This window comes from Anser anser (genome assembly GCF_964211835.1).
Source record: "Anser anser genome assembly, chromosome: 6".
Taxonomy (NCBI): domain Eukaryota; kingdom Metazoa; phylum Chordata; class Aves; order Anseriformes; family Anatidae; genus Anser; species Anser anser.
The window spans coordinates 11,004,925-11,031,168 of NC_139726.1; the positions used below are offsets into that span (position 1 = coordinate 11,004,925).

Genomic DNA, 26,244 nt, shown 5'->3' on the forward strand with positions numbered 1-26,244 from the left:
CTCTCTTTTGGACCATCCTCCCATCTCCATTCCTAATGAAGCCTTCACCTCATCAGCACACAGCCCTTAACTTGATTTTGCCTCCTATGGGATTTACTTCTTTGATGTAATTCTGTTAACGTCAAAGGCGTTTACAGCAAGGACTCATCTGGGACCTTGAGTACAGCTGTTGTGTTCCAGTCTGGAGGAACTCACATTCCTCTACCACACCCAAATCTATCCTGAATTATCAATATTCTGATAAGCAACTCAATTTTATTTACACTGGTTAGGGAATTTCTCCACTCCTTACTTTCTTCCTCTATATTCCCTGGGCTACTTTACCTCCACTTTGATTTTTCACTTTTCAGGCCATGACATTCCTGGCGATTCCTAGATCTCCGGATTCCTGCCTCCTCCTCCCGTTGTTGCTAGCACACAACTCCGTCTGGAGCCGGATTTAATTAGACCACAAGAAAAATGAACCGCAATGAAGTTACATCAGGGGTGTGACTTCAATCCACAAGAGCCAGGAAATACAGAAGACTTTTTTTTTTTTTAAAGAAAAAAAAAGGGAGAAGAAGAAGAAAGAAAAGAATAAAAAAAAAAGAATCTTCGTCCCAGTTCTCTGGTGTCCCAGCTCTAGTACAGCTATGATGTACATGCAAAGTTTGTACAACAGATATTTGTAGAGGAAAAATCTTTGAAGGGGTAGGAAGGGTCCACAGAGATTCTGCTGAAACACTTTGGCCCTGTGGCTTTATTGCATATGGTTTTGACACTGTGCCAAGCTTTATGACACTTACATCAAGGTTGTTCCCCGCAGTGATGCACCATCGAAGCTAAATCACCTACCCATAATGGAATTCACAATGATTTCACCATGTCTTGGTTGGGAACATGTTATCATTAACTTCCCATTTTTATTACCCCAAATGCCTTTCCAGCTCACAGCATACTGCGCTTCAGGAACTTCGTTGCCATGATTGTACGTCATTGTGTAAATTCAGCAATGAATACAATAGAGATCTGGTCTATCCCAAGGCCTCCAGGCACTGATGTAATTGTAATAATAAAGCACAATCATAAGGAAGAAAATGGCATTTAGGTATGTCATGTGGAGTATGGAAATGGGTAGGGTGACTGATGCTGATGCAATTCTGCCTTACCGAATGAAGGGAAAGGGTTTAGAAATGGACCCATCCAGGCATAGCATCAGCAGTTCTGCTAGCTGCAATATGATCCTTCCCTGGCTGGAAGGATCTATCCTAGCTATTGTAACATGCTGGAGTTTGAGGCTATGCCTTCTGAGGTTTGGGTTTTGTTTTTTTCTTCCCTTGATTACTTGTAAAAATACTTTATTTTACCAAAAGCAAAACAAACAGAGGAGACGGTATTGTCTGATAACTTGGATGCTGGATAACACGCTGGCAGGGCAGGGCTCTGTTCCTACACCTATTTCTCACCTCTTTGTGCCTGAGCTGCCCCCTTTGAGAATAAAAATGGGGTGGAAATGTTTATAAGCCCTGCACTCTGTGGGGAATTGAGAGCTTGAAAGGATGTAGCTGGTTTAGAATAGTAAATACTCAGGTGTTCAGTTTGAAATTGTGCTGTGCAAAACATGGAGAGGTAGTTAACTCTCTATTGATTTTTAATGGAGCTTTTTGTTTTGGTTCTTGGATCAAATTGGATTTCTGTGCCTGTAAATTATTCCACTGAGAGTTACAACACACAGTCATTGATCATGTCTTGTTTCATGTAGGACAGTGTTTCTCACACCTGGGAAAGTGCTGTGAACCCAAACCTCAGGCTCACAGTTTTATGGGACAAGTAGTTCTGTAGCTGGAAGGCCATTTTGGTGGGAGGTTTAGTGTTGTGATCGGGTAAACTCAAAACTGGAGATAGGGATTTATCTCTGTAATGAACCCTTTAGTGGAGTTTCCTGGTTAATTGCATCCCAGGTGAGTTAAATGGCAGGCTGATTAAAGACAGAGGGGAACAGGGAGGTGAGAGAGGTGAGCCTAGGCAACTGGGGCATCTATAAAGGAAGGCAGAGTTAGACAGCAAGCTTTCTTTTTCAGTAGGGTTCATCTGGCAGCTGTCTGGAGTTAGCAGGAGATGAGAGAGGCTTTGTTAGTGGTGTATACCACCTACTTTTAGATATAGCTCAGTGGGGAACTTTCTTTGTTGGGTATGGGAGGGGTTTGGCTTTTGCTAGTCCTCTCTTCTCAGATAGAGTCAGGCTCTTCAAAGAACAAAGTTAGCCTCCATATTATCTACCCTTCGGCATTTCTGCATGACTCATCTGTGTACTTAGTTGAATAGGGAACAGTTATCAAGTCAACCACAGGATTTTGCAAACCTCCTTAGCATCGTTGTAGGTATCTCAGTCAAACACACCTACTCTTTCTGCAGGGGTAAGGAAAGAAAATGCTAGAAATGGGTAAGTGATCTCTTGATTTGCTGCTGTCCTCAGCAGTGAATGAAGGGAAAATCTTGGAAGCTGAGCAACATATTATTCATATGTGCCCTCTCATATAATGCAGATGGTGCTATGATCTGATGTAGAGGATCCCCTTGTAAGGAGAAACAGAAAAAAAGGTGGGAAATTGAACGTGCTGCTTAATACTTGAGACTGTAGACAGATGCACGTGCACACAAACAGCTTTTACAGTAAATATGAGTAAATGAAAAGTTTTCTGCCATTAGGTATCTTTTGCCAAGTGCAACACTCCTTTCAGAAAGCATGGATCTTTTGGTAAGAGGAACATCTACCACTAGGAATGTGCATTGGGGTGAAAAAATGAGATTATGGAAGAGGTGACCCCTTAAAGATGTTTGACTGAGAACAAGTAAGCTGGTTTCTGGTTCTGGTTCTTTCCCTGACCTCCTGGAGGGCTTGGCAGAACTCTTCCCTTCTGAGCTTGTTTCTCATTTGGTTGGAATCCTCAGCAGACAGACCTACACTGCTTTTCTGTGTGCATAACACTCATGACAACTAACCTTTTGATTTTGACTGCAGCCTCTAAATGCTCCCAAAGTGAAAATAAATAAATAAAAGACAATTTTATTTTTCTCCCTTTTCCTTGGTGCTGGAAACCAATTCCTCTCCTGGACAAACTCCTGGTATCTTTCTCTGAAGCATCAACTCTGGCCGCTATCCCTGTCGTCCTCCTTAGTGTAGACAGGATGAAGCCCATCCCAAGAGAAAGTAAAAGCCCTTACTCAGGGATAAGGGTCACATACCTGGGGAAAATGTATAATTTCAAGAGCAAGAAGAGATTTAGGGTGTGAGGGCAGGTGACTAATGAACAAAACATTTTGAGAGTTCTCAGAGAGGAAAGAGGAAGAGGAAGGGTTGCTAGAAGACCAACCCTTACACCACTGCAGGAGGGTGCCTGGAGAGCTGTGTGTGCTGCCTGTTGCACTCCAGCTGGAGGCTGGCAGAGAACAAGGCAGGCAGCAGGTCACTGAGAACATCCTCTCCTTGAACCTCTGGCTGCTCCTACCTGTGCAACCACCTTGCTCTCCATGCAAACTTTACATCTATTAGAGGGACCAGCACATCAAAGCTTGATGTTAACTACCAAGCCATCCAGGCTCTTGTGGAACCCTGCGAGGCACCAGATTCCAAGCCATCCAGGTTCTTGTGGAACCCTGCAAGACACCAGATTAACACCCATTAGGGTAAGCACTGTCTCTCCGTCCTGGTAATGCGAGGAGTTGTCTTTGTGCACAGAGCATTTGTCTGTGCTGAGTAGAAATTCCAGAAGCAGCAGTGGACAGAAGAAAAAACAAAAACAAAACAAAAAAACAAAAACAAACAAGAAGTTTCGAGAGTTGTGGTGCCAAATCCTAAACTCTACAGCTGTATCTACAACAGGGATTAAGAATGCATCTGAGCCCAGATTTGCTGAGCACGCGCGCTGTTTGCATACAAGAAGACATAGGCAAGCATATAGGGCCGTGTTGGGGAGAAAGCTGAAACTGAAGCTTGCTTGTCCCCATGTGGGCCCAAGTCCTCCTGCTGTGACCTGTCCAAGCAAAGCTGAGTGTGCTACAGCTCTGCACAGCTGGAGATGGGCATGGTCCTTCGAGGGGCATGGAAGAGTCAGGGTGAAACACTGACTATAACCCCGAGATGATGGAACAGACCTACATTTGGGAGCTGAGTCTCCTGCTGCTTCTAGACACGGTGCCTCAGCAGAAGCGTTTGGGAGAGGCTCTGTGAGGGGAGTGTGCTGGTTTTCCGTCCCTGTTCTACACATTTTTGCTGGCCTTAAAATACCTTTAGAAAGCGCAGGATATGGGTATGCAGTCAGAGCATTTTTCTGCTCCTGGAAACGTTGTTGTTCCTGCACTGAGCTGCCCTCCTTCTCCACTTTCTTCTCCCCTCTGAGATGGAAATGCATGAGTAAGCGTATGTATTATTTGCAGACTTGTGTACAGGCCAGATCTTCTCATGGTTGAATTACCAGCCAGCCGCTCAGCCTGTCTCAAAGAAATGCTTTCTCTCGTGAAACTTTCCAAGCTGGTTTAATCCACCTTGGGTGGCAAACTCCATGTGCTCTTCCCCTTCTGGCACACACTTTGCATTCACCAGAGCCTAAATTAGCTCTGGGTAATTCCAGCAATGTCTTGGTCTGTGGAACGGATTCTCCAGCTGAATGTGTCGCGTTGCGTGTTCCCCGTCTACCTGGGTAGTCTCTTGGTCCATGGGCTGGGGAGAAAAGGACAAGAAGGAAAAGGGGGAGCAAGCCAGTTCCTTGGAAATATTAGCATAGCCTCTCTCTCCAACGCAGGAGACTCAGCGGTTTGAATCGGAGATGCTTCAACAGCTGTATCACAGGAGGCCAGCACAGCTGGGGATTCCTGGCAGAATCAAATGGATCTGTGCTCTTTCCTTCTAGGTGGGAGTGTCTCTTTTTTTCTCCATTCTTCCCATTTTCAAAGTGTCACCTATACTTATAGCCCTCTTCTAGGATGGTTTGCAGCTGTAACCTTCGTTCCATCTATAGGGCCGGGATACTCTTTACAACAGGATTCACCAGAGGGTGCTGTTACACATAGCCTTTTTCATTTTTCTTAGCCTAGAAGAAGAATGCAGCCTTTTAAGGGGACACTGAAATGTTGCCAGTTTTAAGATGCCAGCTCCTTTTCTGAGTGGGAAGCTGTGGAAAAAGAAGTAGCTTTTTCCTCTTCTTCCTCTCTATTAGTTGTTTGCTTGTTAAGTTGGTATATTTTGTTGTTGTTGTTGTTTTTCCTTGAACTGTCCAACAAGAATCATATCTTTTTGCAGCTTCCCTCCTCGCATCCCAGATCTTAATATTTTAGGAGGAGTTTACTGACTGCCTCTGTTCTGGGACTGATGTAAATAGCAAAATTAATTGTTTTTGCACTCCTACCTGCATGCCATGGGTTGGGTTTCTCCTGTGTTAGAAAATATTTACATTTGCTCCACAGAAAGAAGGATGCTCTAGTTTCCCACCACCACCACAAAGACCTCTGCAGTTTTGCTTGTGCTATGAGGACCAGCTTCATTTCTAGCCTGCTGAGTGATTTAGGAACAGCCTGTGAGAACTGTCTTTGCTGCAGCATAGGGACAAGTGGCAATTGTGGATTTAGCTCAAAGCAGGATACATCTATCAGTTCTGCCTCCCGCAAGGAGAGGAAGATGGCAAGGATGAGGCTGAGGGACTGCTGTGCTCTTCTGCAGGTGGCACAGTTCCAGTCAGCCAGGGCAATTTGACAAGCACAGGGAGAGCATGTTGCAAACAACTCTCAGGCTTGCAACAGAGACCTGCTTGTTTCCCCTGTTTAATTTGGGAAACATGCATCCAAGCACACTTGGTATGTCTCCATGCGTAAGCCTATACTGCAGCCTATTGATTTCCTTCACCCTTGGCAAGAGTATCACAGCGGATTTTGGCTTTGCCTGTAATCTCTTGAGCGGATGAGACTAGAAATTCAAATGAGAGCTTAACTCACTGACCGTATGCACTGCCCACATGATGGTTGCTCCTTTGGCTCTGGTCTGGAGCAAGTCAGCTGTCTGTTTGGGCAAGAAAACTTGGGTATGGGGTGAGCATGACTGGTTCCCATCTGCGCTGTGGGTCTACAGACATTGTGGATGAAACTGGTTCCAGGGACTTGGCTCTGCGAACCAGATCCGGAACATGAGCACATCTCCCAAAGGCCGCATAGGTAGAGGCTCTGTTATTTTTGACATGTATATGGTTTTAATCTGGAAGTAAGCCTCTGAATGCAGCCACCTGGCTCCCCAACAGTACTGTGTGTTGCCTAACAATGTAAGCAGAAGATACTAGATCCATTTCTTCCCCTCTCTGTGCCAGAACCAACCAGAGAAAATATGAGTTCATGATGAGGAGCTAACATCTTATTTTTGGGATGGCTGTTTTATTGCCATATGGTTTTAGTAGGAGTAGTGGTCACCCATGCAGTGGAAGGCTTGAAGCTTCAGTTTGTGGCTTCTGCAGAGAGCTATTTTTTTGATAACACAGCTTTGTTTGCAATGTGGCTTCCTCTAAGCTTTTCAACTTGGAAGTGCTGTCCGTCCTCTTGGATTTTCCTGCCCTGAATAAAACTAGCCATAACAAGTGAAAATACAGACAAATATATATTTGCATAAAGGGAAGAAAGCAGATATGAAGGCAGCCCAAAATTCCATTCCATGATTAATATGTTAACCAAAACAAAATTTTCCATCTTGCTTCATAGCTTGAAAGTCCACCAAAACCAGTGCACTGAGCCATTATCAATGGAAAGTGGTGGGATGTTTACCAGTTTCTTTGTGATTTTATTTATTTCTTAAAAGAATAATGATTAAAATAAAGGCAAGAATCAAAATAATAATCCCAGGTGACAGATGTCTTTCTAATTTCTTCTAATTGTGAAAGGAAGTGATGTTCTTTTTAAGTGTTGTCATACAGGCTGTTCTCCTCTACTCTGAATTACCTAGAGAAAGCTTGAAATAACCTTTTCTGTATTGGTGAATTTCAAATATATTTATATTTGTGCCATGCCTTTTGTAGATAAGTAAAGCTCCTCCAGCAAACACACAGTGCTTAAAGTCACTGAATTAACCAAGAAAATGTCAGTTTGATTTAACAGAATGAGAACTGGAGCTCCAGCATTCATTGCTTGGGGACCTGAATCACTGGTGCAGGAGAGAGGTGGGGAAGGAGGAAGTTTGCCTCTTGCATATGAGTCACCATATGTTACTGTCAGAGTCTAAAATGGAATCATGACAATCACATGTGTCCAGGAAATGGACCGGAAAAGGCTGCTGTCAGTAAGATTCATTAAATCCCCCTTCTCTTACATGCTATGACCTTTCCAATGTTTTTAGGAAGTCAGGGAATTATATTCCTGAAGTTGTTACAGTAGCTTGTTTTAACAGTATTGAAGTAGGCACCTTTGTCTATAACCTCTTAGGAGTTTGAAATGTTTAATTTAGTGGTACTTAATAAGTCTACACAGACAAAAGAAGAGGCCTCTAAAATGTAATTCTTAATTTGTTCCATTGATGGGAACATGGAATAGAGACATAAACAAATATTTTTAGAGAATAGAGGTGATGTGAGGTTTCTGGAAGTTTTCCTTGACACACATCTATGATTAAATTTACTTCTACGTAAATGGAAAGCCAAAAGCTGATATCAAATCTAATAAATTCCATTTTAAGAAATTGGAATGATCGGCATGGATTTACCAAGCATTAATCAGGCTTAACCAACCCAATTGCCCTTTGTGATGAAATGACTGACTATGTGGATAAGGAGAGAGCAGCAGATGTTATATACCTTGATATATTAAGACTTTGGATATGATCTGCTACAGCATTCTTGTTCCAAAGCTGAGGAAGTACGGGCTAGATGATCAAGCTGTTGGATGGGTAAAATAATTGTCTGAAGTGTTGGGTTCAAGTAGAGGCATTCCTTGGCTTGGTGTCCACCAACGATGGCAGGCAGATAATGGAGTACCACCAGATTCTGTACAGTGGTCAGGGTTTTAATCAGTTATTTGGATGATGACAGAGAATAAATCCCCATCAAATTTGCAGGTCATACTAAATTAGGTGGAATGTTTGATGTTACAAATCATAGTTCTTTTGGGTAAGATGGAGAAATTTGAGGCCTGGAGCAATAGGAACTTTACAACATTCAGAAAAGAGGAGTACTCATAGAGCAGAATAAACCCATGCGTAGGTACTGTCTGGGAAGCAAGTGGCTGAGAAACAGCCTTCACCAGAAGGACTTTGGGGTTATAGTGGATGCCAGGTTGAAGATGTGTCAACAGTACACTGTCACAGCAAGTAAGGCAAATGGCAATAAGCTTTATTAGGAGAGAAGTGGCCAGAAGCATGAAAGAAACTGGGGGGGATATGTGTATTATAGCAAGGTTACAACAGCTTAGTCTTCACTGCTCTCTTCCTCAACCCTCCTTAGATGCTCAATCTTCTATCATTCTGATGCCAGCACCACTGTGGCTTTGTTCATGTAGGTATACAAGGTAATAAGATCAAAGCTCTCTTGGGTACCATTCTGTAGGTTCCAGTTACACCTACAGCTGAAGTGCAGACATGTATTTATGTCTTGATCTGCTTCTGGAAGTTCCCTCCTCTTCCTCTCCCACTCCTATCCTGTACCTCAAAGCCTGCAGTCAACCTCAGCTAAATTCCAAAAGACACCAGAAATGTGAGACAGCTGCTCAGAGGCTCAGAGAAATGACCTGAGAAGAAAGAGCCAGGTGACACATCCCAGGAAATGGATCCTGTCCTAAAAGGAAAATGCATTCATCATTCAGATAACTTCTGCCACAGAAAAGCCATCTGGATAAACAAGGGCAGAATTACACAACCATTGCGCAGATCCTCATCCCTTCCTGGCCAGTCGTAGTAAGACAGCTGTGCTACACAAGGATTCATCTGTGGGCAGAGAGGAGAACAGGAGACCATGGGGGAGGACCGGGATTTCTGAGGCTAGCAGTAAGGAGAGCAAGTACTCTCGTCACTGTTCCGTCATCAGATCCTTTGCATACGCACTAGACTCTTAACTGGAAATTGGGCAGCGGAGACCTCAGACCAACACAGTTATGTGACAAGGAGCCATAACAGCAAGAGAAAAGGGGAAGTGGGATTCTCAGAAGTCCACCTGCAGAATCCCACTTCCTCCTGCCTTTCTGCTCCTAAACAAGGCAAGGTTAGGTGTCATCACAGCACCCATCTCCCTTCTACACTTCAAACCCACTGCTGCCCAGGTAATGAGTCTCCACTGTAAGAGATGCTTCTAACCTGCTGGAGTCATTGGCTGACCACCCTGAATTACGCGTCCTCACTCAGCAACCCCATGCCCCCTCATCCCTCCTGGCTGCATCTTCTCCTGCACCCCAGCCCTTCAGCAGGAGCCAAGGGTTCTCCAGACGTCTTTTTTGTGCCCCATCTCTCCCACAAGGAAGGAAGCAGTCTGAGATGTTTGCTGGCTTGGGGAGGCAAAACAGAGTCTGAAATTCAGTGGAAGCAATTGGAACATTGTGATGATTTTCTACAAATCCAGAGTGGAGGAGGAATAAATTTTTGCTAAAGATGCACAGACTGACAAGAACCTTTTCAGGAAGCAGTTCAGAAGCATTTTCAGCAATGTTCACATTTATAGCTCAAAATAATAGACGAAGCATTAACCAAAGAAAAGCAAATGTCACCTGCCTCCAGTGGAGGAGCAGACCTTTCAGGAAGAGTTCTGGTTTTCCAATTTGGAAAGTATCAATAATAAAAATTGACTGGCAGCCTCAAAAAAATGGATGAACCCTATAACCCCCAAAAGCCAAGCAGAGTTGAGTACTGTAGAGATCTTACTCCCTGTTGCTCAAGAGAGAAGGCTGTAGGCCAGACTGAAACATAGCAAGCTGTGTGAATTCATAGATTGGGCTGAATCCCTCATAAATAGTGGAATATCGTCCGGGAGAGAGGCCGCTATGAGAACAGGCTTGGAAGCTAGCTAGAATATGGCAAATCTATCGAGCAGCTGAGATAACAAGAACACACACAGGAGAGTTAAGGGCAGAAGGAAATGGGTGTACAGTGTGTGTCATAAATTACAAAAGGAGAGTAAGCAGGGTGTGCATGGGAGACTGAATGCTGTGAGCAAAGGTCAGGACCAGACACTAAAATGAAAAGGTACATGTGTGATGCAGCAGAAGCTGTAACCTAACGAGCTTATGGGAAAATCCACAAGGAGATGGGAAAGGAAATATTTTTTTATTTACTTTTTTTTTTTCCCTCCCTGCCAAATACTGTGGGTCATTAGCTTGGAGAAGCTCTGCTGGTAACCAAACAGACTCTCCTGAGACTGAGTTCTTACGTTCCTGCTCTGAGGCTGCCAGTTAAATCAAGGCATCTCAGAGGGCCACGGCACCTCCAGAAGCCAGCATTTCCTATAGAACATGCCTGGCATGCCTGGCTGTAGTGCCTGTTTCTGTGAGAGATAATCTGGGTTTGTTTCTCATCACAAAAGGGAAGGCAGCAGGGTGTAATGGAGCTGAGATACTAAAGGCTGTCCTGAGTGATCCATATAGTCCCTTCCAGCATAAAGGGAGATGCTATAGGTAATCCCACGTAATTTGTTCCCTCCACTCTCCTCTGGAGAGCTGGGCATTTCTGGAGAGACATTTAAATAAATCTTTGCTCTTGCCTCAACTGTGTTCATGTTGCAAAGCCCAGGGATAAAACCAAGGGATATCAGTCCTGTTTCAACACTGGAACTGTAGGTTCCTCCTCCTGTGCTCAGGGGAAGAGCTGAGCAGTGGTTAGAGCAGTAATTTACACTGCAGACGATGTGGGCTTCAGTATTTACTTTTACTGTTCAAATCCTCTGTGTCCTGTGACCTTGTTCCTCCTTCATAAACAGTGAAAACTGTCACTTCCTTGTCCTGAAGAAGAGATAGGGCAAATAGTGTAAGATGCTTCGATACAGCTGTGGAAGTCACGGAATACTGCAGCTATGAAATATGGTCATGTTCGTACATAAAATGTATACATACAGTGTTATTTGCACAGGGGATGTGACAATCAGTCTTGTATCATTTGAAGTATTTCTTAAATCTTCAGGTTCTGCTATTCCCCGACTGAAGATCTGGCCTTTTGAGATATATCAATATTTTTAAAAGAATATCCAAAAGTGTGCTCCCAGCCTTCTTGTTAGAAAAGAAAAAGTTACAAACATTGACTCACTGTGACATTTCCTCATATGGGAAAGCAAAAAAAAAGGAACTTCAAATCATATTTTTGGTTGTTTTTGTTATTTGCTTCCTTAACCTCCCCTACCCCCCCCCCCCCCCCCCTTCAGTGTTTTGTTGGCTTTTGTATCCTATAGGTTTTATGCTATTTCAAAGTTTTACTCTGAAGCTTGAGCTCAGCTGCTGAGCTGCAGGCAAGGAACATGAACACCATTTTCATCAGGCTCTGTGGCAGTCTGAACTCCTACATGACTCTAGCCCACTCCCCTCTTCCCCCCACCCCCCGCCACCCTGCTCGACATATTTAAAATCTCCAAAGATCTTCCTTTAAGATACCAGGGCTTCACATTGTGCTGGCTTTTATTGGATTTCAGGTGCCATTCAGTCAACCCCCCTCAGCTGCTTGAATTCTTCAAATGCTCGGATCATATTTCACCTGATCTGGCACTGAACCATGTTCGCTATCTCACCCCAAAATTAATTAAACCATAAATTTTCAGAATAAACATGTAACATCTACTATCACTGAAACAGTCTGGGCTTTGTTGAGCAAACTGCTGGAAGAACAAAGCTGCCTCTTTCTCTTTCTTCCCACCCTGCACTTCTCTTCTCTTGATGTGTATCAGCAAATACAGTAAATACAGTACTCTCCCTCCCTGATACAAAGAGATATTTTTGTTCTGCTGTTGTCACTGTTTTATAGACTTAGAAGAAACTGCAGCATCTCACAGAGTGAGGTCTTAGAGGAGAACATTATCACCAGGGAAGTAACACTACTGAGATGAACAGGAGCTGTTCTGGAAAATACTACCTTAATTTGCCCTTTACATCAGTTTCCCATCTGCAGAGTGAGTGTTTCTGTCTGATACTTGTTCTGGACAGTTAAAATTCCATTAATGAAGGAACGGTGAATAGCTAATGCACCCAAGGAGACCATTTAGATATGTACAAATTGTTAACGATAGCCTTGTAGCTGTCTCAGAATGAACAGTCTCCCTCTAAACCCTTCCTTTCCTATAGCTGTGAAACTTAGGCTATAACAACAATTCTTAAAGCAACAATTCTTAAAACTTAGAAGATATCAACATGATGTTCCAAAACAACCTCCCATTAAACTACTGGAAAGAAAATAACTAAAACAAGGATTTCCTTTTCCTATTCTGGAAGTAGTCTGGAGGCTGCTGAATCTTTCTCAGACCTGAAGACTTACATCTGAAGGTGGCTTAATTTTCTTTTCCAGTTATTTTGGTTGTTCCAGGTAAAAAGTGCTACCTCTCCCCAGAGTTTAGGATCAAGAACTCCATCACTTCACCAGCGTGATTCAGAGTAAACCTTTAACCTCACCCTCAGGTCTTCTAATCCTGTCAAAGCCCATAAAGAAAACTGGACTGCTGCTTGGGTGGGAGACACACAGAGCACTGACTGGTTGCTATAGGCAGTGTAACTAAAGGTGGCATTTTTATTCCTTGAATCAACTGTCAGCCAACACCCTTGCTTGGTATTCAAGTTTGCTGTGGGTTGATAGATATAAATCTGAGCTCCTGACCAGCTCTGGTCTTTAGAAATTCTCTAGTACGTTTGATTGCAGCTCTGGTGCACATGCCAGTGTCCTGGCCATGTTCCAGACCTGTTGATTTACACTCCTCTAACTCAAACTCTCTCTTCTGCTTCAATAGGATGCAAAAGATAGGATCAATAGGATCTTCTTCAGCTCTTAAGCAAGTCTAATGCAGATAAACTTTGTTTTTCCCTAGACAAAATAAAGTGTCTTACAGTTATTGTAGGGTGTTTTTGATGAATGGTGCCATGGGAAGTTGAATGTGGCATTTGTTCTTGCTGGGGCCTCACATCTTTCATCCCAGGTGAAATCTGAACTCCTGTGCTACAGGATCTTGACTGTGGACTGAGATCCCCAGGGTATAGGGCCTCAGTTGTATACTTGCTGCTGCCAGGATGCTCCAGTCAGCCAAAGGGCTCAAGAGCAGAGCCAGGTGTCAGGATCAAAGTGTCGTCTGATGCAGCGCATTATTATTATCTGCTCAGTCCTGAGAGGTTTGCATGCACAGCCTCCTAGCACTGCTGGCAAACTAGGAAAGTGATGTCTTCGTGAAAAACACAAGACAAGAACAAGATCTTCTTTAGCATTTCTGTTCCTGTTCTCAGGCTGGAACCTAGAAAATATGACCAGAGGGAAAGGAATACTGGAGAATTTTTACACCAGTTTGTCCTTGAAATTTTGGAATTGGTGATTCGAGCTAGGTCTGACTTTTCTATGAAGAATCCTACAGGCTGTTGTCTACTGCCTATTTTTCACCTGTTGCCATGGACAGACTGGTGAATAACTGTGCACTGCGAAACCAGAGAGCAGACCCTTGGTTCCTAAGGCATTAATCAGCCTAGTTTAGGCAAGAGCATTTCCCTTCATTTCAGTCTCTCCCTCTCCGCAGCATCTCCTGCCAGGATGTCCCGCTGCCTGCTGGAATTCATGTGGCTGAAATATCCCTCATGAGTCTCCTTGAGGTCAGGAACTCAGCCTCTGGATCCTCTTCAGTTCTTTCTAGCCCTGAAATTTGATGTTGCCAAGTGAATTTTGCTTCCCCATCCCATTCTTCATATTTCCCAAGGTCACCTCTCACTGGCAAGAAAAGACTTGGAGAGGAGACAAGAAGAGGAAAGTCCAAGCCTGGATTGCCTTCTCACCTCTAAAATTTCAAACCCACCTCATCCCTGAGATTGTTTCTGGGATTTTCCTTGCCTTCCATCAGGAATACCTATTTTGCTTTTGTTGCTGAAAGACCAAGGAACCCTTCCTATTTTCTTTATTTTTTTCTTTTCCCTTTTTTCACTTAGCTGAAGATACCTTACCCTCTCCCCCTTTCTGTCCTGTTCTCATCCTGAACTCAAAACTGTCTTTCAAGGACACCTGTCATAGACCAAACTGTATTTCATTTCCCAACTTTCTACTCCCAGTCAGCTCACCTGAGGAAGCCTATACATCTCACAAGCATTCTCAGGAAAATGCCGCTTAAGAGAATCTTTTGTCTCGAGATTCTCCTCACTTAAATCCACTCCAGATCTTGTAGATCTAGAAATAGCTGGCAAGAAGGATTTTCTTCCATCCTCATTTTGGTGCTTTTTATTGTTTCCTTCCTTTCCTCATCATATTGTGCCCGGTGAACTTTTAAAGGCAAGTCAGCATCTTGTTTGTCAGAAAAACACTTGGCTCACTGTCACTTTCCAGGTCTGTGCAGCTAATCACCTTATGCCTAGTCTGACTGAAGCCTTCTTTGGGGTTCTGTATGTCTCACTTGCCTTGGCTTCTGAATTGTTTTACCCAGGCAGAAAATATGAGACATCCGGGATATCTGCTCTTTATGCATTCACAACACAGCCCACTGTAGCCCTTTCTATGTGCCAACTTCAACTTTCTGCAGTGGTGTCCAGCAGAGCTGAAGGGTCTCGGGCTCCAACAAAAACTTATAGAAGGAAAAAAAGTTAATCACGAAACCCTCCAGACTAACTGGTCTCCTGCTGAGATAGATACATGCAAGACAATTAGATGGTGTGAGTGGGTAACGGGACTATCCTAGAAGAGGCTGAGGTTAAAATCAATTCTTTTCATGGGGCTAACATCATGTGTCCCTGAACACTCCTCTCGGAGATTTCAGTTCAACCCCTGGCCAGGAGCATCAGTTTGGGACAGCTTCTCCTGTCCTCTCCGTCCCAGAAAGTACTGCTCTTTCTTCTCTCGTTCACATATTACTCTCTAATCATGCATCACCTCTTAACCAGACTCATTCCACAGAGCTGTGCATATTTTACCAGATGTGGAATTAATATGATTCTTCTGCCCTCAGATTGCTGAAATGACTGACCATTCACAGGTTCAGCAATGCGTAATTCGACAGGTTGTTCTTACTGTGTAGGATGAACAGCTGATCTTCAGACAGTTTTTCTTTCAGCAAGAAATTAAAGTGTTACTACATTTTGCATTTCCCTAACAACGTAGGGAAAATGATCAAGTTTCTTTGCTGATTCATCTGCTTTTACAGTTTTGAGTGTTATGTTTATTTTCCCAAAGCGTTTTTTTTCTTTCCCAGACTCTCCCAGGTCCCAAGGTCGGAGCTGATGTCTGCACTCCGAGTGCATCCTGTTTGTCATAGAATCATTTAATTGCCATTTAAGAGAACTTATGCAACTGACCTTTAACATGGCAGAGTCTCCCTGCTGCACTTAATTCCTTATGCTGACATAAGAAAAGAAAGAAAAAAAACTTCCTTTTGGCTAATAAGAAAGTCTTCCCACAGGGAAGATGAAAAAGGCAGGTGGGGTGAGGGAGCTGATGAGTTCAGAGTGGTCGGTGGTTACACAAAGGGCTTGGTTTGGATGTTGCTTGCTTCTAGGGGAAACTACAGTACTAATTGTTCTGTAGTGAGGGGGAGGAAAATTTTTAAAGGGGGGAAATTAATGATATGATAAACTATTTTACTTATTTTATTTTATTTTATTTTATTTTATTTTAATTTAATTTTATTTCCAAATCACTGCATAAATCCCCTTCTTTAATTTGAAAAGACCTTCCGACCAAAAGGAATGAATATGGGAGGAAAAGGGGCTGTGGAGGAGAGAGAGTCCTGGATTGGTCACCTGTCTTTTTGTGTTCCTTTCAACAAATGGATTGGCTCATTTGCCAATGCAGGCACGGAGTTATAGGATGCTGCAGCCCCTTCCTGACTGTATGGTCACCGTTTTCAAAACTAAAGCATAACTGATAGGGAATAACAAGCACTGTATATCACACTTTCCAAATAAACTATGGGTTAAATGATATGAGGACAGTCCTGAATACCTGACACTCATGTTCTTCCTCATGAATTAGCTGTGAAACTAAATAGCAGACTGGCTCTGAGGCAAGTAGCAACATACAACATCTCACACTGAATCAAATCACATCTCAAGATTTTCAGCAGTGACCCAGCAACACTCCTCCTTTATGCTACTCCTTTCGTGTGTCACACACACAGGAGCTGCTGAAGTCCCTGCCCTGAAGACCTTGCTACTTTACTTCTTCTGTTCTCCAAAGTATGGAGATACTGACTGCAAATCAGAGCCAGAGATAATGGGTGTGGTGGAGAGTAAACAGGGGTAAACGGAGTTCAGCTACTTTTCACATGTATCAAAGACAGGGAGACAACTCACGGGGCAGAAAAAAACCACCACCTTTCCTTCCTCCCTTATATCTACTGGATGATATGAAGTGCAACTCACTGATACCAGTGTCCCTTGCTATGACCTGGATCTCATAAATGCCCAGGTTACCTTTCCCTAGAACTTTCCTGCTAGACATCTTTTGTTTTCCTCTATATAGTCAAGGGCATCTAAAGTTTTTGGGGAAAGAAACATAGCCCTTAATAATTTATAATATATATATATATATTTATATATTTATATATATAAAATCTGCTGAGATTACTGAAGATGGGGGTATATGCGCTGATATTTATTTCATTTATGATGTGGCTTCTTACCCCCTGAAAGCCGGACTGTGTGGCCCATTTATCATCTGTCACAAACAAACAATGTATATTTTTAGCTTCTCCTTTCAGGGAAGATAAAAAATAGTTTGAGTTAGCATGACATGACTTAGGTGGGGACTCTTTTATGTTTTTTTGTTTGTTTAGACAAATGGGTCACAGGAAAGCACTCCTGTGAGAACCGCTCTCATTCCCAGAGATCCAGGGAGGTGAAGGGGAGGGAGAGACTTGAGATTAATGCTAAAATAAAACATCCTGTGCAAAAAAACATTGTCTATCTAACACTAACTTTGAGGTAATTTAGAAGGATGGTGGAAAAGTTCAGCCTTAACTCTGCCCCTTTTCATCATGTTTCTGTACTTTAAAATACACCATCTGTAGAGCCTGACTTTGTCTTTCTCAGATAATAGAGAACATATCACAAAGTATGGTGAGTCCCACGCTTGTTGCAGCCAGAGTTCATATAAGCATTTCCCACTCAACCCTTTTGCACTATCCAAATGGTCAACATTGTACAACTGCTAGTTAGATTTTTTTCTTGCATTAATTGTGACTTTTTCCAAATTTCAACTCATTTGGTTCTCATAAGCTTTTTGATAAAAGCCCTTTCAATCTGTAATCTAACTACATGTAAAGTGTTTCCATATACAGTTCATAGTTTTTGAGATAGCAGTTTTCAATCCATGCAGCTCAGAATTTCATTATGGAAAAGTCATCAGCTGTCTTGTAATTACCATCTTCCCTAATTATACCTGATTTAATTAGGAATCAATTCACATATTGAAAAAAAATCTCGTTTCTATTATCTTTTGAACCTGATGGTGGGATCCCTCTGTGTGTGGCAGCAATATCAAATGATGAGCCTGGTGCCTGCCCCACTTCGCATACGACAGTGTTAACGGATCAGGGTCGTGATCCAGTTAGCAACTCTGTTTGCAGCAACATATGAGAACTTTTATGGACTTGTATTGTTCTTCTGCTTTGGAAGAATGCCAGTCAAGAAATGCCACTCCTCGCTTCCCCCTCTTTTCAGACATATAATGCAATAGGTTGGAGTCAAGTGTCCACTCGGCTCCTGGACAGCCATCACATATACCCCAGCAGCACATGGAGGCCCTTCCTGGTATCAGAGCTCAGCTTCGTACAGTTCTCGTCCTTCCGCCTCCTGTGTCATGGGCATGGGACAAACAGCTCCTCCAGCATTCCTCTCTCCCAGCTGTTCAAGGTTATCCGTCCCAGCGCCTTTCCTCTCCGCCTCCTCATCCATGTTCTGTTGCCACACATCTGGCTTTGAGCATGGAGCCACTTCTTGGATCTGATCCCTAGCAGCTGTCTGCTGCCAGTGCTTTCCCACAGAGGATAGGGATGGGATCCAAAAGGCAAGGGGAAATGGAGGACAAGCTGGGAAAGTCCACAGCAGGTGGAGGTTAAGACAGAACCAAATCTCCACGGAAGCAATGTCCCTTTGCTTCCTCTCCACTCAGCTCCATGGGTGTCTGCCTTTTCTGAAAGTCTCCCCCATCTACTTTTTTATTATTCCTGAAAATGTAGATTGTCTCCCCCACCTCCGTTACCTCTGAACAGGCTCTTTCTGAATGCAGACTTCTAGAGAAGGTTGTGTTACTAACACAGTTCACCTTGAGCACATCCCGATGGACATAACAGATAAGGAGTATATGACATACTGGACAGAGACATTTCTTTGGTTTGCCCAGTGGCAGATGTTGACTAGATGCAGCTGGAGAATCTAATCCATGCAGCTACTCCTCCTTGTCTGAGCAGGAATATTTCAAGTGTTATGAAGTGCCAACAGCAGTGAGTGAGGGCTGAAGAAGGGATGACATGGAGCCTAGAAATGTACTAGCTGCGTCACATTTTAATAACAGCAGGCCATATTCAGTTTCCAGGGCTGTTAGATGAAACATCAGTGTCATTAAGGAACTGGGATTGCCTTCAAAATCATCCTGTACCCAAGGTTTGTCTTTTTGCTGGCTAAGAGTGAAAGACAAGAGAAAACTAGGTTTGATCAAAACCCACCTGAAATATTGGAAGTTTGTCTGCTGCCTTTCACAGCTTTAGATCTGGTCTTCTCTCTGCCCTTTAGTGGGTTTGGCCTCATGATAAATTCCAGAGCCAGAGAACTCTGAGCAGAGACAGATTAGCATCTTGTTTTCAGAAGCCTAAGACCGGGATATATGGATCTGTTTATTTTGCAGATGCCAATAGTTAACACATCCATTGTGTTCAACATACACAGTGCTCTGGAGCTGCTGCTAAAAGAGGACAGACATTTTAGCTGGCTTATTATCAGCCTACATGCACTGGAGATGGATCCCTGGCTTTTAGTTCACCCTTGCTCTCAGTTTTATTTCAGCACATTGTCCTATTAATGATCAAGCACTCTTTGAGCTGCATTTTATTAAGTTGCCTGGAGGCCCTCTGGCATCAGCAATGTAAATATACTTGTGGTGATATTATTATTATTAGATTCACGCTAATAAAAGGATAACAACCCAGCAAAAGGCCTTTAATCAGACTGTGCTGTGTAGGCAAAACCAAGGTTTTTTATTGGGATTTTTTCCTCTAGCCACGTAGGGTCCTGTCCATGTGAGAGGAGAAAAAAGAAAGAAAAAAAAATGAAGAAAGAAAGAGAGAAAAAAAATGAAGAGAGAAAGAGAGAGAGAGAGAGAGAGAGAGAGAAAGAAAAGAAAGAAAGAAAGAAAGAAAGAAAGAAAGAAAGAAAGAAAGAAAGAAAGAAAGAAAGAAAGAAAGAAAGAAAAAGAAAGAAAAAGAAAGAAAAAGATCATCATCTGAGTGATTAATTTGCAGTTTTGTGTTTTTTGGTTAATTTTGCTCCTTTTTCTCTGCTACATAATTGATTTAGAATTTCCTCCCCCTTGCTCAGAATTTCACAGAACGAATCACTAACATCCAGTAATAAAACATTTTCTGCATCGGTAACTTGCAGACCTATCTACTAAGGAAAGCTCCCAGCTCTTGGTTAGTGCAGGCTGAAGGAGATGGCCTGGTGGATCAAAGTAAACCCATGGCCAGCCAGAAACCAACATCACGTTGAAAACACGTGTGGGTAGTGACAAAGGAAATTCCCCAGGGTAATTACTGAATCTACTCAGTGCTTTGTTTGTCTGGAAAAAACACAGCAAATGCTTCCCTACTTCATTAGGGCATCGTGAGGATAACTTCCAGTAAAAACTAGGAAGCCAAACACTCCTAGGAGGGTGACGACACTTGAACTCCTTTGTAGTCTAGACTGGCTTCACTCCCAATTTCCCACTAGCTTGTCTGTGTCTAGGTGGATTCAGATGTACCTGTTTCCTCCACAAAAGGACTTCAATTGTGTAGTTCTGAAACACAGCCATAAAGAAAAACTTTTGCACCCATAGCATACAAAATTGTGTTCCTCCTTTCAATTAAAAATACAGGTCTACAGTTCCTCTTCTGGTACAATCACAGCATCCTCCAGGGCTTGTGCATATTTGCCTACCTTTGGTATCTACCATGCCTCAACTTTGTTGTGGCTCTGCTCAGGACCACTCCATACTGATATAAAAGATGTCCACTTCACCTCTTTTTTTGCTCTGGGAAACACATTTTTGGCTGATCATGGGCTTCAGATACACCTTCAGATACACACACACATTATAAATCCAGTCCCCTGAGTAGTTTCTTTTTCTCTCATATCATCTTAATATTCTTGCTTGCTTGCTTGCTTGCTTATTTGCATGGCTGTTTTCTGGGAAAACTGATAGATTCTACTACTCACATGAAGAGAATTTATTTCAGGGTCACATTGATTTTCAGTCTCACATCTTGATTATGTAACTCATTAAATATATATATATATATCTGTGCTTCTGAAAAACTCAGTACTGCTTACAACTCTCTTGAACTTGAAACAAAGCTTGAATATATTTCTCTATAAATTGCTGTCTGTCATAACTACTAATCTGTTTTAAACCTTCAGGGCATGCTAACATGGAGATAAGTGGATGGAGTTTCTCTATGGATTGCCTTGTTGCATTGCACAGCTGTGGAAAGGCATCTCCCTTTGCTCTCCATGGGCTTTCTGCACTGCCACGTTTATATCCTCCCATTTCTGTTCTCAAATACCTCCCCAGTGGCTTCTTTGGCAAGACTCGGGAGGGATTGGTGTGTTCTTGTGTTGCACCCCTCGCTGGTTCCTGGGTTCAATGAATGCTTTACAAGGAGGCCAGAAACTTTCCTGAGTGTGAAGGTGACCGATTCAAGCCTTTGGCTCAGAAATTAAAGCACTTGTGTGGGGTTTTCCTATGGAACGCAGCTTAGCCTAGAGGATGGTGTGTTTGCAACGGCATGAATGCAGCACAACATATAACTGCAGGTGAAACATGTTTCAGATCATGTCTGTCTCAGAGCCCTTCTGAAGGACATCTTCAAGGGCATGGTGATTGTGTTTATACTAACGTGTAGGAGAGATTCTGAGGTCAAATATGCAGTCTGTCCACATTACTTGTCTGCGGGAAAGCCTTGGAGCTAATCGTGGTGCAATCTAGCTGATACTCCCAGTATAGCAGTGTGAACACCCTCAACTTATCCTCTGAAGAAATCTAGAGGTACAACCAAATTATCTGACAAGAAACTAGACAGTAATAAAAGTCACTCCTGAAGACACCCAGTCATTGCTACGCAGAACCTAGGGGGAATCAAATTCTTAGCGTGCGGCTAATCTAATCCTTACCCGGGATGTGATCAACACAAAGTCATTCCTCTCCTGAGGTCAGACTGTGCCAGCTCTCATGCACCCTGACAGGCTGTGAGCCCTGGAAAACTGCATTAGAATCCACATGTACAAAACCACAAAATTAGAGCAGGCATGCAGGAGCTGGAATAGCTGAATGGGCCCTAAGTCTGGTCTCTTCGGAAAGAAGTTTTGTTGGGAAATCCAAAGCTTATTTAGCAATATATCAAATCAAACTGCAGAAAGTATGGCTCCTGGGGAATGGCAAAAGGAACATAATCTGAGTGCTGAAGAGAGCAGAATTTATTTTATTTTGGTAGTATGTGATGCATACCACTGAACTGAGAGAGGAGAGAGGGAATAGAATAGAAGCCCACCCTATTTCTGAAATGGATGCTAGTGAAAAGTTGATTCTGGTTGAACAATATATACACGTACTGAAGAAAAAGAGAAATTTCCTATCCATTCTCATCCCTGCAGCCTCCATCTTAATCTTTTTTGATCCAGGAGTTTTCTAAACTGCCCTTCGATACCCTCTCCCTCACTCTTTCAGAAAGACATAGATAATCTACAATTGCTGTTTTAAACCGAATTTTTAAAAATCCACCGTCTTTTTGTGTGTGTGTGTGTGTTTTATTCCTATTTCATAAGAAGATTCATGCATTCTACAGCCAGGAAAAAAAAAATAATAAAAAAAGTGATCTAATTGTTCTGTTCCCTCTCATGGGCCAGAAAGCCTCACTCAGTAATTCCCACTTTTATGCTTGTAATTTTGTGGTTGAACCAGCATGCAAATTTTAAGACAACTCCCTGCCTTGATTTCACCAAGTGTTTAGTGAATCTCTTGCAGCAGTTAATTATCCTCACACTGAAAGTCAGAGTCTTGCAGCTCGTTTTCTAGTTTACCTTCTGACTTCACCTTGCAACCACTGGATCTCCTGTCTTTGCTGACTAGCTCGGAAAGCTCTCCTCTACCAAATATATTCTCCCACTGCGTGTTTTAAGGTTGCTGTAGGATCTGGAGCTCATTAGGCATGTTTCAAAGATACAAGGCTGTGCCTTGCGTAATGTTTTTGCAACCTGGAAGGAAAGGAGAGAGAAAATGAGCAAAGGAAGTGGATAAAAAAGACTGATGCATAAGATTTTTTCTTTATTGTGGGTCTTGACTTTTCTTAGTTTTGCTCTGCCTTGCACAGGAGGGCTTAAGATGAGGGAAAGGACATCTCAGGATCAAAATCTGAGCCTAAACCTATGAGCACCTTGCTTCATTTGCAGTGAGTGAGGAGTTAAGCTCAGCCCCGTGCCTCCGCTACATGTTAAAGACTCAATCTGTCTACCTAATTTAGCAGCTGGGATAGTTCCCACCGGCTGAATTTATTCCCCGGAGCTGAGGTAACTTGGAAGACCAAGTCAGGTCTCAAGGTAAGCCTGGAGTGCCTAAGCACTTTGTAACATAGGATCAGCAATCTTAAAGTAAGCAGTTGGTAAAATACTGCTTGCTGAGTATTGTTGCCTCCCTCTGCAGCCCTGGCTAGATGTGATGAAGAGAAGAAAGGGGAGTATTTAAACAGGGATGGATAGGTAGGGTTTTGTGGCCCTTGTCTGCTTTTCCTGCACCACAGTGTTTAACACAGACTGAGAAGCACATTTTTAAAAATATTTTTTTAGTTTTTATTCCCAATGTATAAGCTCCTTGTTACACTTTGACTTGGCTGCCATTGCTCCCTTCTAGCTAAACATCAGCAATGTGTCCCTCTATGGAGACTGATAAACTGAGCCTTCTTAGCAAGTCAGTATGAGTCTCTTGGGAAAAAAAAAAAAAAAGAAAAAAAAAAGAAAAAAAAAGGAGGGGGGCATGTACTGTGAAGGATCTGAGAGGCACATATGAACGCTATGTCTGGGAAAGACTTGGGGCAAGTCAGTTCACCTAAAATGTATACATGTGTATATCTCATTTCATCCCAAACAATATATCTTTTAGGTGACATCAATAAATCAGCAGGCTGGCTGTCAGATCTGGAAGAAAATTCAGGGAATGATAGCTGTGTGCAGGCTGAGCTGTACAGAAGTGGCATTGGGTCCGATTAGCTGAGAGCAACTGGAGTAACTCAGGTCACGGGAGAGAAGATGAGCAAAGACCAAGCGATATTACAGATGAGGCAAGATATGCATTGGCAAAGCTACTTGGTTTCCTGCAATGACCATGGACATGGCAGTCAGCTCCAGGCAGGGAGACAAGAAAGTGGTCATTGCAGAGCTGGAAGGGAGCCTGCTACAACTGCTCCTGAGTGCCAGGCCCTCGTCCTGCTGTAAGGAGGCCTAGCTCCACACCCACACAGGCAGGGACAAGAGCAGCTCAGAGCACTGATTTCTCCCCTGCCCACCCCAGTCCCTCCTGCGTCGGGGCCATACCACCTTGTTGTGGTGGGTTTAGGTTTGTTTTGACTCTAGCCTCTTGTTGCTAGTGATACCTGAAGCCCTAATGACCTTTTCTTATTGAACTCTCAGTTTCCCAATGAAGCTGGACAGCAGGTAAACAGGAGGAAGAAAGCTTTAACAGAGAGCTTTGCCAAAGCTCTGCTGGATAATCCAGTGAGTACTGGGGAACTTGGCAGGAGAAGAATCACAGGGTTGGATCAGGGCTATTCATTTTTTTGCTAACTACTCTTGACATTTCTCTTCTCACACAGATGTACAGCTTTCAAAGGTTTTGCCAGAAGTTCCTCTACACAGGTTCACATCTCACTCTTTGACTCTTCATTGACACAAACCTTGGGGAAAAAAAAAAAAAAGAAAGAAAGAAAGAAAAAAAAAAGTCTAATTGCTCTTGGAGGGAAGAGAGAAAATAAAAGTTATATATATATATATATATATATATATATATATATATATAATCTACAACCCAAATGATCTCTGGGGTCTGTGGAATAGGAGAGGGTGTGCTTGAGCAAATGCTAGGACGTCATTTGGCCAGACACTTCTGCCTCCAAGGTCACTCATATTTTGACTGAATAATAAAATGCTGTATGTTTTATCCCAAAACTTGGGAAGATTGGGAAACAGCAGGGGTGGAGGAGTAAGAGAGAGGGAGGGAAAAGGGGGGTTGTGGGAGAGTAATGCAGTCCTTATTGCTCTAAACCCCGTGGAGCCTGATCACACAAATATTTGCAGATCCTGATAGTAGCATGTGTAACACAGAGTATACGATCATCTTAACACCGATCCCATGTTTATTTTTCTTTTTTAGTTGCTGGATGTTGCAGCCTGTTCTCCCAGCCACTGCAGGGGAGAGAAGCAAGAAGCCAGAATTATGAGTGTTGAACACTATGTCCCCAGAATTTTGCTGCTGGTGTCTCAGCTTGGAAGAAAAGGCAGCCTGGGGAAGGGATTATAAGGGGAAAACTTCCCACTGAGGACATTGTTCTTTCCCTGTGGGATTAGGAGAAACTATTCAGAAAGGCACAGGAATTCAGCTACCAGTATCTAAAACGGAAAGAATGAAGTCCATTTTTCTTATAAAATATGTTTTTCGCTTAAAAAACAAGGCAACCCCCTTTCAAAAAATAGTAGAAAATAAAATTTCTAAGACCCTCTGTAAGGAGAAGGTAGTATAGGGGCACTCTTGTATGCCATCAGTTCTCTGCCTCATAAAGACAGGCAGCAGTTCCTAAGTCATAAAACAGAGAAATTCATCTTCTCTTGGCCAGGATAAATGTCCTGAATTCAGAAACATTTTTTTTTTTAACTCTTTTGTCTTACAGTACCTCCTGAAGGGTGAAAATCTGAAGTGCTGTGTATGCTTTACTTCTCTAACCAAGAAGGGAAAAACTGTTTCATTAGATTGGGACTGCTTAAACCAAATTGAAAACCCAATACAAAGTATCTGTGAAGCAAAGTACTACTGCATGCTAACTTCCGATAGCAAATGAAGGAAAACGTATAGGGAGATTAGGGGTTAAATCCAGGCTGCAAAGTGGAGTAATACTCCAATGGTTTCATCCTTTCTGCAGATCTGTCCTCTGTCAGCTGCCTCCTGTAACTGTCTCCAGATCATACTTTCTAACAAAAAAAAAAAAAAAGTTATCTACTTGTCAGTGCTCCTGTAGTACAAACCGAGCAATAAGGACATGTGTTACCACAGAAAGTTTGCTGAAAAATTTGCTGGCGCTGCTCTCTGTGCCTCCAATACTGCACAACAGTTTTTTAATATAGAAAAGGGGACTTGTGTTTGTACGGAAAAATAGAAGGAGATGGGTAAGAGGCTTAGGAAGTCATCAAGGTCACCTTGTTGTAAATGAAAACCAGCCAGGACAACAGAGTTAAGCAGTTTACTCTTGTGGAACAGGTAGGTTTGTTTTTTTCCTGTTTGTTTTTGTTTTTCTCTATAAATACAGCCTCAGCATTATATTATTAGTTATATATATATGTGTGTATTTAAATACAGTTCTTTCTGTGGTCATGTGAATCATGCAATCAAGGGCAAGAACTATGGAGTAGTTCCCCAAAAGACAATACATTATTTTTTTGCCATGACTGTATTATAAACAGCAAAGGGATTTATAGTGAGGTCTGTGTCAGTACATACTGATGATTAGCACAGGCCAGCTGCTGACTGTGAGATCTGTTGCTGTCCATGTGTGGGTCGCTGCCTGAGGTATTATATCTCATCTGAGACTGAAATCTGAACTGATGGACTTGCATCAAGCTCCAGTGGAAGGCTTTGTAGGTGTGATCCAAATA

At 42.7% G+C, this 26,244-nt stretch overlaps 1 long non-coding RNA gene across 1 annotated transcript; it reads left to right on the forward strand.

Annotated features, from left to right (window-relative positions):
* The first annotated feature begins 583 nt into the window (after window positions 1-583).
* LOC310901488 lies at window positions 584-24,883 on the forward strand. Its single transcript, XR_014585864.1, has 3 exons — window positions 584-2,422; window positions 2,526-4,889; window positions 24,752-24,883. It is a non-coding gene; the product is annotated as an uncharacterized lncRNA (long non-coding RNA).
* The last annotated feature ends 1,361 nt before the right edge of the window (window positions 24,884-26,244 follow it).